Here is a 17,069-nt window from a genome sequence, read left to right on the forward strand (position 1 = left end):
CTCAATCCTAAAATAAATCTCCTCAAAATATTATGTTTCATATACAAAAAACCTTTTCCATGTTCTTCTCAATCCTAAAATAAATCTCCTCAAAATATTATTTTGTTTATCTCTGCTAATTACATATAAAAATTCATTTTTGCTCACATGACCAAGGTCAAGGAACACAGTGTAACATATTCCATAAAAGAATGTCCTTGTGGTATTTTCAACATAACTAAATATTGGAAGGACCTTTATAAAGCCCCAACTTTCAATCAACAAATCAAAGAGACTCACCCACATTGTCTGGTGGCTTTGGGAAAAAACCTCAGCCTGCATGAAATCCGTGGGAGTTTTATCACTGATTTCAGTGGAAGCAAGATTTTTCAAATGGGAACTTGATTAAATAGACTTCCTGTGATTCTCCAACTTCCAGAGGTGAGCTGGATTTGAACCACAAGGACAGAGCCAAGTTGATCCCCATGAAAAACAAAAGCATGAATGCAATCTGCAATTTAAAGAGGAAAAAAAACCCAAAACCCAGATCCCTGAAAACTGTGGTGAGATAGATGTTGGTGCATGATTGCAGGGAATGCCCTGTCCTTACGGCAGGTAAGATGCACTTCCCTCTCACATAGTACCTAAGCACATGGCATCTGCTCACGGTTTCTCATGTGGGAGTCAGATGCCTTCTGGTTCCTCAGACTAGTTCCTCCACACAGGTCCACCAAAGGCCACAGCATCTCTCATGACCATGGTACCAGGTACCATACGGTGCTTTGATGGATGTTGCATTGTCTTCCTTATCCAGGCATTACGGTTTCCACATTGCTTGCCCACTGCCACAAAAAGCAAGGTGACAGAATATATGCGACAGCATCACTGACCTGGAGATACCTCTTCCTCTCCAGAGCTCTCTTTTATCCATTCAAAGGTGTTTTAGCATATCAAGTCTATGGAAAGCTGCCCAGCAGCCCTGCAGTCAGATCAGCAAGTCATCTGGGCCCATTTGGAAATGGTGACAAGCAACAACTTTCAGACCCAGCACCCAAATACCCCAAGAGGCCGTTTCAGGAAGGGAAGGGGATTTGGCACAGGCACCATAATCTTATCAGCTCTATTGTAATTCTGCCAAATTCCCCTCCTTAGGGTTTCTTTTACTAGAAGTTCCTCCATACTCAGCCCTCAGTTCTGTGTCATTTTGCTTGCATATCAAAGGGTGAGTTGAAAGCTCCAAGCGGGAAGGCAGATGCGTATATGCAAACACAAATGGCAAGTCCCTGTACTTCATTGACTTTGGGATCTGAGGGACATGAAAAAGCAGAACAAAACCAAGAGAGTAAAGTGTCCAGCCAAATTACATCTGTCTTCCCACTATGATTCCCAACCAAAGTACTTGGAAACCCCAGGAGAAATGTCATCCAACACATTAAATTCTTTAAAAGAAGAATGAGAATGGAACTGTAAGTCTATTTCACCCCATATAGTATGATTTCAGGCCAGTTCCTGGCTCAAATTTATCATCAACACTGAAGTGCAGGGCCCAAACCATTGAGATTCATTCCATTGAATCTGGATTTTTATTCCCATTCACACTGCCGCTGGAGCTTGGGTTTGGGTTTGATACATTAGAGACCAGAGACTCGGGGTGATCTGGCTTGGACTTCAAGGACTGAGCCACTTCTCTATTCTGTACCTTAACTGAAACAAGAATATAATCTGAAAGATACTTCCTTTGACTTGCTTTATCTCCAGTGGAAGGGCACACACTATTAACAGATGGAGCTTATTTAATTTAATAAAGGCTGATTTTAATCAGACTTAGAGTCCATAGCAATTAACAATGAAGTCCTCAGTTTCTGCAGAGGTCATCAGTCATTTCCCTCGAGAGACATGGTGGGGTGCAGGAAGATGACAGCCAGCCCACACTGGCCTGTGTGCCTGGGTCAGGGAACAGCAACACGGTCCCTGCGTGCTGTTCAAGGAGGGCAAGCCTCAGGAATAGCCAATCCAGCGATAAGGACTGCCCAAAACCACTCTGCGTCGGGATCAGGCTTTTTTCTGAGCATGTCAAAAAGCTGCACGTGCCCCTGACAGCCCACACAGGGAACTAATGCAGAGAGGCTCTGCTGTGAAAATGCAACTTTCCAAGTATTTATGAGCTTTAGCTATTTTTATGTTTATACACAGCTTCCTGCATGAAGGCTTATGCCTGAGGGTCAGCGGACGCCTGGGGCCACGCTTGCAAACCTGCTAACTGTGCCTGCTTCACTGATGTGCCACCGACAGACAGCCCAGCTAGAAACAGAATCAAATATGGTCACCAAGCAAAGGAGGCATGACAGCCAGGGTTCAACACCCTCTTTGTGGAACTGCTGGGGAAAAAAAACCCAAAAAAACTAAACAGAAAACCAGCCCAAGCTACAGCAGTTTTCAGAAGCTGAGCAACTCAAACCCTCAGGTCGTTTCTGAGATGACTTAGCAGGAGTACCTAAGCTTGCAAAGTGACCTGGTGCCTAAATCAGACCCGCAGTTATCCTGCCTGGTCCCCTGGCACTCACTCTTCTCTGCTTTGAATAACTTTCCTTCCCAATAATTTCACTGTTACAGTCAATGAAAATACCCACCAATATTCAAGACCAAGAAGGCGGCTTTTGAAATAATAAATGGGAGAAATTACTGTCCCAAAGAGAATATGAAAAAACCAACAGTGAGAACTGTAAATACTATAAATTTGCTCCCTGTTTTCCCACTACATTAATAATGTTAGGATTAATGTCCACAAATCTGTATATTTCAAATGCCTGAGAAGAAGAGAGATTGTAAAGCTGACCTGTTCCTTTGCCAAGTCTTTGATTTCTGCATTATGCTTCCAACAGCTTATGAAAAATGTAATATAGAGCTCTAGACGGTAAACTGAATTCTATTTTTTCCAGCATTCAACACAATTCAAAGCATAAAAACAAAGCACAAGGTGGCATGTCCCCCTTTTCTAAAGGTACACATCTTTTCCTCTAAAACAACAGCAAAAGAAAACCTTTTATTTCTGCTGCCTTGCTCCCCTTCTGGGAAGAAAAGGAGAGGTGCTGTTGTCCCGTTAAATAGCAAGTCCACCGGCTCAGATAAGGCAGGCTCGCCTCTTGAATTTGCATGTGAAAATTACCCTGCTTCAGCTCTGGAAATTATGCTTGTAGGTGTAAAGAGAGTAGCTTTTCTGCTTTGAAGTTTGCAAGGCAGCAACGATGAAGGCAGGAATTAACTCAATACCGATTACCAGCTCTTGGTCTCCTCCACATCAGACTTTTGAACACAGAACAGAAACACACTGAACAGCCAGGTTACGCTTCTTTTTGCGATCCAAAGCCCTCAAAGAGAGAAGACGAAAGCTGTGTTTGTTCCTGGAGCCCAGCCTTTCCTCTGAGCTGTCTGTTACTGACTCAGGCTTGTGTTGGAAAAATACATCTTCAGAGAAGTGCCAACATCAAACACACAAGAGATTTTACAGGTACACGTATTGAGGCCTCTCTGTGAAGTGCTATTTCCCAATGAAAGCATGACCACGGGAATGCACTGGAATATATTAATAGTAAGAGGGGCACTCACATTTTTCTTTGGGCTGCTAGGCTGCTATTGAATATGGGCTAAACTTCCTCCCCCCCCTCCTTAATGGCCCCTTAATTATCATCACAAAGTTCTAATTTGGATCCTCCACCAGGAAATCACTTAAGCATGCACTTAACTCCATCTTCTTTAAACAAGCAAGCAAACAAAAAAGCTCGTGCTTCACATACTGCAAGCATTACCCATACTGAAATAGCTGGTTATGCACTTCCCCAAAAAGGAGATGCAGTGCCAAAACCAATCCTGAAATCCACCATCCCTGGAGCAAAAGGCATCAGTTAACAAATGCACAACAGCAGTGCGGAGAGGGAGGCACATCCCAAGGCTGCTGATTAGATAAGGTCTCACAGTGGACAGCTGTAAGGTGGAGGGAGCTTCAAAGGTTTATGCAGACCTTCTTGGTCCCCTAGCCTAACCCACACTCTTCTGCAGGGGTAACACACAGCCCTGGCCAGGGCGAGCCTTGCTCTTTGCAGTTGTTGTCCTAATTTCTTGAGGACTTGGGCATTGCTCTGTAATGGATATCAGCCTTCCTGGTGCTCTCTGTGCTTGATAATTGCCATTCAAACAAAGACCACCCAGAAAACAGCTGGGAAAGGTTCAGGTCCACTGACATTTTTCTCCCCCACTCCAGCTATGACTTGCATACACATGAATGATTATGTCTCAAATGGTCATAAGAAAAAATAAAACTGTGTGGAGGGAAAATTAAATTATTCCTTGATATTTAATAATGATCCCTGAAAGACAAGTTGTTGGATCAGCACCTCAGTTTATGAAATTAAAACCTTTGGAAGATTGAACAGCTAGAGAAAGAAGAGTTCTGGGGGAAAATGAATGCCTTCAGCTTATGATTTTGCTCTTTTCCTTTTTATAATTTCCTCAAGCTGAAGAGGAAGAATACAATAAAGTAGATAATTCTGCAGCTTGAAGAGTATGCTTGGGAGTTCAGTCCCATCAATGAGTAGTGTATTTCCTGACAGTATATATCACAATTTTTGAAAATGTAATAGAGTCGGATAAGCCAATCAAATGAGAAATGTGCTGAAACACTGCCCCAAATCTGGAATAAACTGCCATAAACTGACTGCTTGCTGCCTTCTACCTTGTTCAGTGTTTGTTCTCACTCATCACAATGTTGTCTCTGAAGGCCAGTACTAAATATCATTCCCTGAAGATCAGACAGCCTCTTAGCAGCAGCCCACCTTTCTTCTTGGCCATTATTTGCCTGTCTGTTCTGGTGTTTACCTTTGATGTACTCTTGACAGCAATCAGGGTTAGGCCCAAATGTTGATGGGCTCTTTTGATCTTCCCATGCAGGCTTAGCAATTCCTGCCAGATAAGGACGTTGGTGGCTGCACCAGGATGGATGTGAAGCATCTCACCCTGTGCCTCAGCCAGATGTGTGGCTCTGTTACAGTCACCAGCTACACAGGCAGGATGTTCAGGTCATGGTTTTGGGGAGACTTACGACCACTCTAAGGAGCAAAAGACCCCTCTTAGTCCTGGCTCTGTTATCTAAGTTAGCAACCATCTACCACCAGCAATCTTTGATCAGCCTGTGTAAAGAAGAGGTTAAATTGAACCAAGGGCTGATAACTGAGAACAGGACTGTGGTAAGTTCCCAGAGAAAACAACCTAAATACTCAGGCTGAGCATCCAGCTTAAAATCCACACTGACATCTACTGAAATTCTGACAGCAGACAGCCTTTTCCCTTTGCTTGCAGTATGGCATGTGTTCAGAGTGCTCTCAAGGCCAAAATTCACTTCCTCAGATTGGTTAATTTGAGTTGGCCCATTAAGTATTCCTGAAACAGTCTTAGATAGTCAATTGTCATCTAGAAATGTTCTGTAGATAGAGCTCCAGCAGGAATCCTTGAAATAAACTGCAGTAAAAAGAGAAAATGATAGTCTATAATAGAATCACACCATTCAACATAATAGAAAATAAAGCATAATCAGTGATTTGAAGAGCGACACACTGTACTAAGCACTACACATTACTCTTTCTCTTCAAATGATCAAAATTGCCAGGATTTTCTCATATCTAGAGACCAAACAACCCCATAAAGAAACTGCTGAATATCAAGAGGAAGATTTTTCTCTACCAAGAAAAACCCTTTGGCAGCATTAAAGTCTTGCAGTCTGCATCTGAAAGGCTGCTGACAATATTCAAAGGAACAATTGTAGATTTGACGATAGCCATGAGTAAGTCCCATTACACCTCTAAGCCAGCTTCTCAGCCTCCGGACCTCACCAAAGGATCATTTCTAGAACATAAGAGAATGAGTAACATTAAGCTCAAAGTGAGAGTAAATCTACCTGATGTATTGTTGAACTTGTCAAGCCTTTGTGATAAATTACCTAGAGCACGAGTCACCATTGTCAGGGAACAGCATTTGTTGCACAGTATGGTCTCGCTGCCTCTAGCACAGCGCACACATAAATCTTGTTAGTGAACTAAGCATAACTAATGCGGCTTTGTGTAAGCAGTTGTGTGTATGATTTGAGTATTTAGGAATTCAACCTTCCGAAACAAACTAGCTTTCACATGTACCGATGGTAGCTACTTAGTCAAGCCAGTAGCTGCTAAGCAGTCTTGTGATGTCAGTTTTTAAGCAGAATTCCCCTGATGTCATGGCATGACCTCGTGTAAAGAAATACAAAAAGAGGTCTCATTATTCCTAAATGCTTCATGCTCCAAGCTCTGGAGGTTTATTATTATTGTGCAGAACAGTCAGCCCCTAATGTGTTCACCCAGGAGAAAGCGTACAGAGATCTGGTGTTCCCAAGAAGCTATTTAAAGCTGAGTGTGAAAGAAGCAGCAATGCCATCTTCCCTCCTGACAAATCCCCCCTACCTTCTGAGAGCAAATCAAACATCTAATTGAGAGCATCCCAGGGCAACTGGCTCCCTTCAGTGCTGGGCAAGAGCCTGTTCTGGCATCAAAGTCACTGTGTATGAGCCAGCCATTGGCGTTCCTGTACCATAAGGAACAGTAAACAGTAAGCAACAGGGGATATGAGAAGGTCTGCAGGACCTCTGACACTAGCCGTGAGAATCTGCAAGACTTAACGTGAGAGCTAACGTAGTGCCTGATTTTTCCACTGCACGGATGCCTCCAGGAGCTTACGCCATCAACACAGCTCCACAGTTTCTTCCTAGTACAATAAATATTTCTGCAGCACATGTGAAAACTTGTACTGGAGACACTTTACTGTGTTATTAGAGAAAAGCTTGAAGGGTTTAAAGGTCCTGCCAAAACTGAGGAGAACAGACAGATTCGCAAGCCAAATACATATTTCTACCAGAGCTTTGATGTTTATGTTACCAACCACTGAACGGCCATGTAACTGTCTTTTGATCAAAAATGCCTGGCTCATCTTGTCTAATGCACTGCAAAGCAGTCTGTCTAAGTCACCCGTATGAATTACCCCCAGATCTGAGCATCTCACGATCTTTTACTTATGAATTGTCACAACACTCCTGTAAGGTAGGGAAATTAAGGTTTGCAAACAAGAAGAGGAGGCTCAGAGATGATCTGTGCCAAACTTCCATCAAAATCAAAGTTTACCTATGCAGATCTGCCAAAGGGCAGGGAGAAGATATAGGGAACAAAATACTGTTAATTCCCTCAGCTAGTCCCCAAACAAGAGACTGTTCTTGCTCCCATCTGGAAAATAAGATGTATTATTTTGTTCTGTCTATGCAAAGCTGCATTTATTTGTTGCAAGGTCAGGAGCTGTCAACAAAACAAAGATGAAAAAACCTAAAGCTGTTCCTCTGCTGGTCTACCATCCACCTCGGCACTGCGGGGTCCCCCGCCCTGCCTGCGCTGTGACACCTGACAGACGCAGAACCCCCCCTTTGTGATTCAGCTCAAGAAGGGGATGTTCATGTTTTACATCAGATTGTTGAAATTAATCCACGCTTTCTCATCCTTCTAACGCACTACACAGCTCTTCAATCGATATGCTCCTCCCTGGGAGGGAGCAGGTACATGTTCCAAGTTCCGCTTCGCTGTGTACCATTGTGTGGTGAAACCGGAGTCTGTCACCCTCTTGTCATGTTAACAGAATAATATAATTTAATCTTTCCAGGCAGTTTAAATGAAGCTGCTCTACCCTGAAATAGATACACGGGTGTACAACATGCAAAAGACAGATCCTTCGATAAACATTTTACCCGTGCGTGTATCACACCTGGGGACGTTAAAGATGGCCAGGGTCGTGTGTCCCCCAGCGCAGGAAGCTGTCACCGCATATGAACGGAACCAAACTACTATTTCTTTGTGCCACTTCTGGAGGCCAAACAGACTGACCTGCAGGTTTCCCTTTGAAATGCTTTTAGTTTAGCAGAGGGCTAGCTTCACTGCATGAGACCTCCCTCACATACAGGGGCGCCCATGCCACCAAACACTGCTCTTCTCTCACTTCATCACACAGGAGAGATTATTTACCTTCCCTCCATGCTCTCACACAAAACATATTCCACCCTCATGCTTCGTCCTGCACATGACACCAGGCATCCCAAACTTTTCCCATTAGAGTACTTCTACTCATTTAAACACAGGATAACTTTTCTGATCTGCTCTCATCACACAGCGGCTCCTCATCCTAGTCATGTATGATCATATATTTATGTACGATCATACATTTATGTACAATCATACATTTCCCACTCCCCCCTCACTGCTTTGCTGGGAGCGCAGCTTCATCACAAGGGAAAAAAATACCCACAGTGAGCAGCCATTTGTACTAGAGAAATAAAAGGCATAAAATATTAGTTAACAGGAATTTGGAGCACAACAGTAGATTCATACTCAGTATATGGCCCTTCACATACATAAAACGAGCTGAGCAATCTGCCTTTTGCAACCCTGCACCGGTTATAAAAAAATGAATTTCTGTTGTTATAAGCACCTACACCTATCACAGAAAAATGGTGTGTGGAGCCCCTGGCATGGCATGTCCCCCACACCGGACAGCAGGTCGGGGTTCCCAGTGGGGAAGCGGGATTTTGCAGAGCCAGTGAGCCCTGACCATCCCTTGCAGTGATATAATTGCTGCCTGCCTGAGGGCTTTCTAAAGATGTTTTTCAAATATCGTCAAAAAAAAACTTACTCCAATTTCCTTTCACTTCAGTTTACAGCCAGACAACACACTTGTCCTCTCCAGAGAAAGTTGCAATCAGTTTGAAAAACCTTACACATTTCTGAGTTGGAAAGTGCAATCCCTCTTTAAGCAAATACTTATTTTCTACTCCTCTAACATACTCTTGGCAACACCACTTAGATTTGCAAAGAAACTGCCCCGGTCACCTGAGAGGCATAGTTTGTGTATTTGGTTACAAAAGGCCAACAAATGGTGGGTTTTCAATGCCAGGGAGACCCTTGGAGCAATCAGTGGCTTGTAAAAGAGTGTTTCTGCCTGGTGCTCAGTGGTTTGGGGGCTTTTATACATTTGTAAGTAGTTTTTTGCATTTGTGGTCTTGTGTGACAAATAACGTTGCTGGAACCAAGCAGCATGACTAAGTACAACACAAACTTCCTTGCAAGCCTCTTCTGGCACAGCTGAAAATTCACCTCCAACAAGGCAGCTGTTACAGCGAGCACTTGGGCAGCTCTGAAATGAAGGCCAGGCACAGGCTCAGCTGTAAGAGCTGAAGTATGAGACTAAATAATCTCTCCAGGGATTAAAACAGATTGCTAACTGCAGAAAGCCTCCCCAGGCAGTTTTAGGGACAAGCGACCAGGGCAATTGCCCAGAGCCGTGGTCTATGAGACGGCGCAGCTAAGCCACATTGAGTGCTAGTCACTCAGGAGTGGTACCTGCCTTTAACCGCTCAGCATCGTTTCAAGCCTACAGGCAGCTCCACCTAATCAAGACACATTCCCTTTTTGTATTTTTTTTCTTTCTATTGGAGGTTTCCTGATCATGAGCAGGACAAATCCCCCACCCGCGGTAAGCTGTGGTCCCTGCTAGAGGAATGACACTTGTACTACTTCTCTCCTTTCTGGAATTTATGCAGTTCAACCCCACAGCAGACCGTTACAGCATTTACTCTGACATCCTGTATATCACCACCTCCTAAAACCCACCCATAATCTTGTACAGAGGCCAAAACTTGCATGTGGAAAAGCCCCCGTGCAAGAGCAGCCCCAAGTGTTATAACCCCTGTTCACATCGCTGACATTCGGCAGGCTTGGAAGCGATTCATGAAGTTGGTTGTTGAGAGAGAAGGGTCTGCTGAAGTGGTTTCTGATCTCACTTTGAAGAATGAAAAGTGACAGTAATGCTGAATAAACAGCTTAACAAGTGTCTTGGGTTCTGCTCTGCAAAATCTGAGACCTGCAGGTGTGGAGTACGTTGAGCCCTGGGACCCACATTTCCAAACGGATGGCTGCTGTTTGAGGGGTGCAGAAATCTGTACACATGCCTCCACCCCATGCAGCGAGTGACAATCAAGGGAGGAAAGAAAAGCAAAGAACGAAAGAATAAGTGCTGCTCTGGAGCTGCCAGTCCTTTGGGGGTTGCAAGAGACTGGAGCAAATGTTTCAGGTGCAAACAGTGCATGGAGATACACAACCTTAACAGCTGGAGCATGGCCCTGTGGGGTAGTATTACATGATCTGTATAATACTCATGGCCATGTTCAAATATGCTTTCTCTGCTCAACCATCAGAGTCTTTACAAGCAATAGAGTGGGTACATTGCAACAATACAGCTTACTGCACAGTGCAAGGGGGCTGTAAGCCAGCCTAGCACTCAAGAGATGGTCAGGCAGTCAAGGGCAAATGAATTGCAGCAGCTCTGTGCTTCAGCATCCATCAGCAGAGCTGCCACAACTACTCAGCTGCAGACTCCTAGCCTGCCCTGGTCACACAGCAAACTCTGTTAGCTAAACCTCAATAAAAGAGATTGTCAGAAAACACAGCAAAGGCTGTTCCAGTTCCCCAGCACTACAAGGACAGTCAGCTCCCAACACAGAAGATGCTCCCTGACTTTCCGGTATTCATTGAATTGTTCCCCACATCCCAAAGCAATCAGTGGAGAACCGGCCAGAAATTTTCAGGCAACACACCATTTCAGTGGAAGATGCTCTTTTGCTGAATCCAAAACATTTTGTCAGAAATGCCCTGTAAACTTCCAACACATCACAGCGGGTCCATGAGCATGGATTTCAAGAGGGCTACTGGATGCTGGATGGGAATCCTGTCTTCTTCAGGCTTTGCTAGCAAAGCTGGGCTTTCAGGCTCTATGTCAGGAAGCTAAGCATCTGGAAAAGCCGGCAGCAGTGGTGCCGCAGTGGCACACAGGAGCTCACGGGAGCTGAGTGCTCCAGATGTGGCTGTAGGGAGGGAGCACAGCTGTGCAGCCACGCAGCACGAGGCTGCTGCAGCAGGGGCATCCCCACTACCTTTTCCTTTAGAAACATCATGTGCCAGGAGTTCTGGAGTTTTTTCCCTCAATCCCAAAACTTCTGGATTTGAGGCATTTGTAAACTTTTGGCTATATTTTGTGATAAAATCAACTTTCAGAAAAAGGGAGTGAATGCTTCATCACCAAAAACATTTCAGAGAATTTGACATTTTTAATGACAGGATATTTGCAAGATTTGCCTTCGACTTTGGAGTGAGTGCTGGCGCTGGACTTCTCGAAAAAGTGGGAACTCTGTATTTCGCTCAGTCCTAGCCGGAGGACTTGACCCCAAAAAACTTTGTAGGTACTAAAGAAGTGAGAAAAGTTAACGATAGATAGAGCCACTGAGATATTGATTTTCAGAAGGAAAAATACTTCCAATTCTCTAGCCTCATCCTGCTGACATACAAGAAGCTGTACTAATTCTCGATAAAATTAAGAAAAGAATGAGGTGCCTTTCATATGAAAAAGACTGTAACTACAATAGATACCGACCATGAATATAAATGGGAACATATACAAAATTAGGCCAGGCAAATTAGCCAGTGCTAAAAGCCCAGATATAGCCCGCACATGCCAAATGTTACACTGGAGAAATCTTGTAATTGCTTTAAGGACAGGCTTAAGATACTGTAAGTAAAAGCCATTCAATAGGCAAGCAGAGTGCATAGCAGGCAGCTACCAGGACTATCATCATATAGAAAATGCTTCTTTCCATCTCCATCTAGTGGGTCAAACGAGCTATTGCTTTATCCCGCGATGTTTTTACGGCGTTGCGTGCGGAGATTTACCCTCATTACATAACAAGCCTTTCAGTCCCCTAATTCTTTCCCCATGGCTCTCTGCTATTTCCCTAGCTGCATCTCTCTCCCTGTCTCTCTCTTCATAACAAAAGAGTGATTCTCTAAGCGTCTCCATTTTGCTTAATGGTATTCATTGCACATTAGGGCCATTTTACAATGAGATTTACAGCAATGTCACGAACAGAGAAAATCATTGTAAAATAACCACGGACAACATTATAAAATAGCAATAAAATCAGCAATAACGCACAGCTGCGTATTTATGTCTGCCACCTGTTCACTTCACTTAGTTGTTTTTTTGGTGTTTTTTTTTTTTTAAGCCACCTCTAATCAGATCAACCAGTTCAGCAAAGGAATGATCTGATAAAGTTTCACATGAAATGTCCAAATTTCACACAGCCCTCCCAGCCTTTATATACAGACAAAGGGAGAGCATTCACTGTACACACACATACATGTACGTCAGGCACGGAAACAGAGAAGATACATCACCCGTATTGCTCACGTGTGACAGTTATCAAATAAGCCCCTCTACATGCAACACACACAAAAACATACATCCACACAGAGAACACACTATAAATATACATCAGATTACATGTTGTAGGCACACCTATCCATCTGCTTTGGCAGAGTCCTGATTCTGTTTCCAGACTACAATCTATAGGTCCCGTGTGGTACAAGTACTTCTGGGCTGCGGCCAGCAAAGAGCTGGCTGGTCACTGGGATAATTCCTCTATGTAAGAAGAAAAAAAGATGTCAGCTTGATATCCAAGCCATGAATCATCAGTCAGTGACAGTGGGTTCAGCGTATCCCCACCACTGGATGATAAGCAGAGGCCAAAGGGGGTTCAGACCAGCACCCCTCAGGTTGGGTCACAAGGGCTGAAGAATGTCTAAACAGCGAGGCTGAAGGGTATTAGTTTTGTCCTTTAGACCAGCTTCCAAACTGGACCGCCCATGAAGGGCTGCACTTAATATTTCAGCTACAAATATATCTTCTACTTAGTGCTGGGATGGTCTGCCAAGACCATCCTCCTCCTTGAACAAGTGACGGTGGACTGAGACCAGCCACTCCTTGCTGAGAGGATTTCATACAATTTGCAACTTGCTTTCCACCTCTGGCAAACATCTCTACATCCAACACTCTGAAATAATTGCTGTGGGATCCGTGAACAACCTGGTGCATTTAGATATCCCAATTTGCTTTATGGATCATTTTGTGATGAACAAGGGCAGAACAGCCGCCTTGGGTAACATCCAACCAACAGTGATAAAAAGCAGCCCTGTGTGCTGCACCACCTAGGAGGAACGTGTGAAAGGGTCTGTCAAAAAACATTTGGATAAACTATCAATAACCCTTCTTGTGCAAACCACAAAACTCTCTGGAATGGAAAGCACACATGGGCTGAATTTTAAATGTCCTATCCTGACACAGTCAGTGCTGTGGCAAAACCGTTAATGGTTACACCTCAGGCAGTTTTGTTTGGATGCTGCGGCTCTGCCTGTAAACACTGCTGTCTGGTTAACACACAATTTTAATGGTCACCCCTGAATTAGGAGGCATTTTTTATTGCACTGACACAATGGGCAAAACATCAGAGGAAACTGCAAATGAAAGTAAGGGCAGAGCTGATGACAATTTTCAACTGAAACACAGTTTTAACTGAACAACACTTCTCACAGGGGCCTGCTGTCTGTGAAAGAAGATGCCTCAGCGGGGGGCAGTGTCTGTGTGCGTGTGTGTGCGCAGTGAACAAGGCTTGTGCTCTCTCCCTTTTCCACCTGCCAGGTTTCCTGATCCCAGTTCCGTCTTCCATGATCTAACAAAACCAGGTACCCACAGAGTGACTGCAGTGTGTCATGAGAAAGCAGGTCCCTGCAGGTAAGGCAGTGGGAAGATACAGCGCCTGAATTACAGCTCTTCTGAATTTCAGTCTTACTCATTTAAGCGCTCCAAGATTTTGGTCTTCCTCCTAAATATTTGGTATATTTTCATTTTTACCAGAAAACTCCAAATTGTCTGAGTTTAGTAAAACTCAGCCTCTTCCAGCCAAGAGGCACAGAACAAGTCTGTCCTAGTTAAACAATAATGATATTATCACACAGCAAAACACCATACGGAAGAGCTGCTTAAAGCCATATTAGCCCTGATTTTATTCATCACTGAGTCACACAGAGCGAATGAGGCTCCAGGACCATTAGCAAATGCTTTCTTTCTCTGCTCCTCAATTCACCCACCCCTGCCCTGAGCATAATGAAGTTTTCTCTAACTCACAAGCTTCGAGGCTAAATACATTAATAATTGTAAAACACTTTTCTTTCAGTAGCTAGATGAAAAGGATATAGAAATTAAAACAATGTATACGAGATTATTATAATAGGGATGATATGAAAGCCCTTGTGGAAGTGCTTGAAGGCCATTGGATAAAATCGTTCAGTGATGACCCCAAAGCTATAATGAGCTTCTCATCTTGTACAGTTCTCCAACGAATATAATGTGATCGTGAAAAAAAGGAATATCAGCCTTTTGTGGACTGCAGCCTGACGGCAAATCTTTCCTTATCAGAAGTTCTGCAGGTCAAAACGGGATCAAGAATCTTCGTCACTCGCAAGCAAATAATTACCCCAAAGGTGAAAGACAAGTAACTGAGGACCTGTCCAAATTACACAGAGCTAGCACGGCACAAAGCGTAAGATTTCTAATGTGGTGATCTTTCTCATGGTTATTTGTCACAAGTATTCCTTTATCTGATGGTTTCTGAGGAAAAGAGAAGGATCAATTCTGGCAAAGAAATCTCTACCCTGCAGTTGAATTTTCAAAGCTATGATGGATCATATGGACATTGTATAGAAATGAAAGAAGGTCAGGAAACACATGCAGCCTAGCAGTCAGTGTTGCATTTGAGATGCATGAAGGATCAAGCAATGATAAGCTGGATACTGTCTTGAAGTTAATAGGAAAGTACACAAAGCAATAATGAAGCATTACTTCAAAAGCATGACCCCACTCCTGTCCACAAAGCCACACAAATTAAAACTGAAGTTTCAAGTAAAGCTTGTGAGGAGTGCATGTGTGCAAGAAGGGTGGATGTAGAAATTAAAACCCACCATTCTCTACTATTTAAATGTCACCATTCAAAAAACTGTGGGAGAAAAGAATCAATTCACCTCACTGCTTCTAACAAGAACTTTTTTAATGCAGAAACCTTTGATTTCCTATTCTATCTTCAAATTTTAAATGCTCATGGCATCTTCGGTTTCAGACATCTTTTTTCTGCACCAAATTAGCTCACCAACACTGGGGGTGGTTCAAGGTACGTTAAAAAAAAAACAAAACCAAAAATCAACGGAATTCATTTTGCCATCACCCCTAGTCTTTAAATATCATTCCTTAGGCAGACAGCAAGCGACCTGATCACTTTCAGCCACCTAATGTACATGACTGCTGCTCTTTGATGCTACCTCTTGTGCACACTAGATCACAGATACGTAGCACTGGGATGGTATGGGAAGGGTGCTGGAAAATGGCTTAACTGTCCACAAAGCATATGATAATCAGGAAACTTAATGCTGAGTTACGTAGCCTGCTAGCACCAGTGATAAAGTACAGCTTGTGACAACATGCTGCTCTGAGTTAGCAAATCACAGTTTTATTGCTATTTTATTTGGCTGCTGCAGAGGGAGGCATTTAAAAGCTTAGGTCAATATCAGCCATTTTTAGAAGCGACAGACATCCGCAGTTAAGAGGAGCTTCAGCTGCGAACTCAGCTCTTCAGAGTCAGGCCATAAACGCGCTTCTCCGGACAGACACCCAAAAGCGGAGGCACTCAAACCCAAGAGCTACAGCTGGAATAGTTGGCCCAGGTGTTTATTTCTCCCCGAGTCTCTCAATTTATTTACTGAGACTAGAAGATGGACTGGCCGAGCACAGATGAGTGAATATAGCAGATGAGTGAATATAGCACTCCAGGCGTTTTGTCATTCCAATCACGTTCTCAATGAGCATGACATCATTCCTTATCGTGGCAGGCGAGACCCTGAGGGAAGGAAAGAACTAACAACTTTGACATGCCAAGGACCTGATTCACCCTTGCTTTACACCAGCTTTCAGTGCCCCTGCAATCCAGTCAAAAACTGTGTGAATCAGAGCTGTGATTTTTATCAGGGATCTAGCTGGCTGGTTATTTTAAAAACAAAATAAAAGATGTAGTTTGTAGTTCTGCTTCTGCCACTAAGGACGAAAACTCAGAGTTGTCTTCAGACCAGGTCTGAAAGGGACTGGCTTCTCCCTGGTACAAAGGCATCATGCTGCTGAAGGCAAGGGAGTCTGGATCTACCTTAAGGACTGCAGAGATGGCTTAACTCAGTCCACCTTCGTCCCACTGCTTACTTCCTTCTCCACTACATTTTTTCCCACCTAGTCAAAAGCTCCAGATTTTGTCTAGCAAGCACAAACGAGGGTCACAGCTCCCCTTAGAGGTTCAACTACTGCAAAAAAAGTGGCTTTTCTTCCACTTTTTCCCTCTGGTAACTTCTCATCACCTATTGGGCTGTCTCCAAGGTCCTCCCCTGTCCTGCAGGGCTAACTACCATTTGCATCCATGTCAGAAACACAAGAAATACCTGCAACCATCCTGAGGCAACAAGGGGTGAGTGAACCTGACAGATTTTAACGAACCTGATGTGTCCTTATCACCAGGCTTGCAATAGGGACACAGAATCTCAAAGCTAGTAAAACTCCAGGAAAAAAAAAAATAAAATAAAGCAAGCAAAAACCAGAAGACAAAGGGAGAGGACCACCCAGCACAGAGGGGGAAACATACTTCTCTGAGAACTGCTATCAAAAGCCACCACACACCCCGCCGTCTACCACATGCACCAAGATGTCACTAGTAGCACGGGCTTGCGGTTATTTTCCTCCTAGATGTAACTGCAGCTCTGACTCTCCTCCTTTCCCCCTTAATCAGGAACCTTAAGCACATGGCGTAAACAATGATCTTGGCCTAATTTGCAATGCTTAGCTAAGATTTGTCTGTATGTAAGTGCTATGTCAGTGTATTTGCTGTAGGTATTAAGACAGTTAGTCATCTTTGCTGCTGAGCCTACAGCAATATTTCTACAACTTCAAAGGCCCTTACAGAGAATAATATCTTTTGGCTAATTAAATCAGGATATAATGTAACAAAGGGGTTTTTTTTCTTCTCTTCCTTGAGTTTCTGCTTTCATAACCTAATCAGG

At 43.6% G+C, this 17,069-nt stretch overlaps 1 long non-coding RNA gene across 1 annotated transcript in view; it reads right to left on the reverse strand.

Moving 5' to 3' along the window:
* LOC308067805 overlaps window positions 1-17,069 on the reverse strand; it is a 65,602-nt gene that overhangs the window by 23,590 nt on the left and 24,943 nt on the right. Inside the window, exon 1 of the long non-coding RNA XR_013929743.1 lies at window positions 53-17,069. This exon is cut by the window's right edge and continues 24,943 nt beyond it. This is a non-coding gene — a long non-coding RNA (uncharacterized lncRNA). The remainder of the gene's footprint in view (window positions 1-52) is intronic.

The sequence above is a fragment of the Falco punctatus genome, assembly GCF_963210335.1.
Source record: "Falco punctatus genome assembly, chromosome: 7".
Taxonomy (NCBI): Eukaryota; Metazoa; Chordata; class Aves; order Falconiformes; family Falconidae; genus Falco; species Falco punctatus.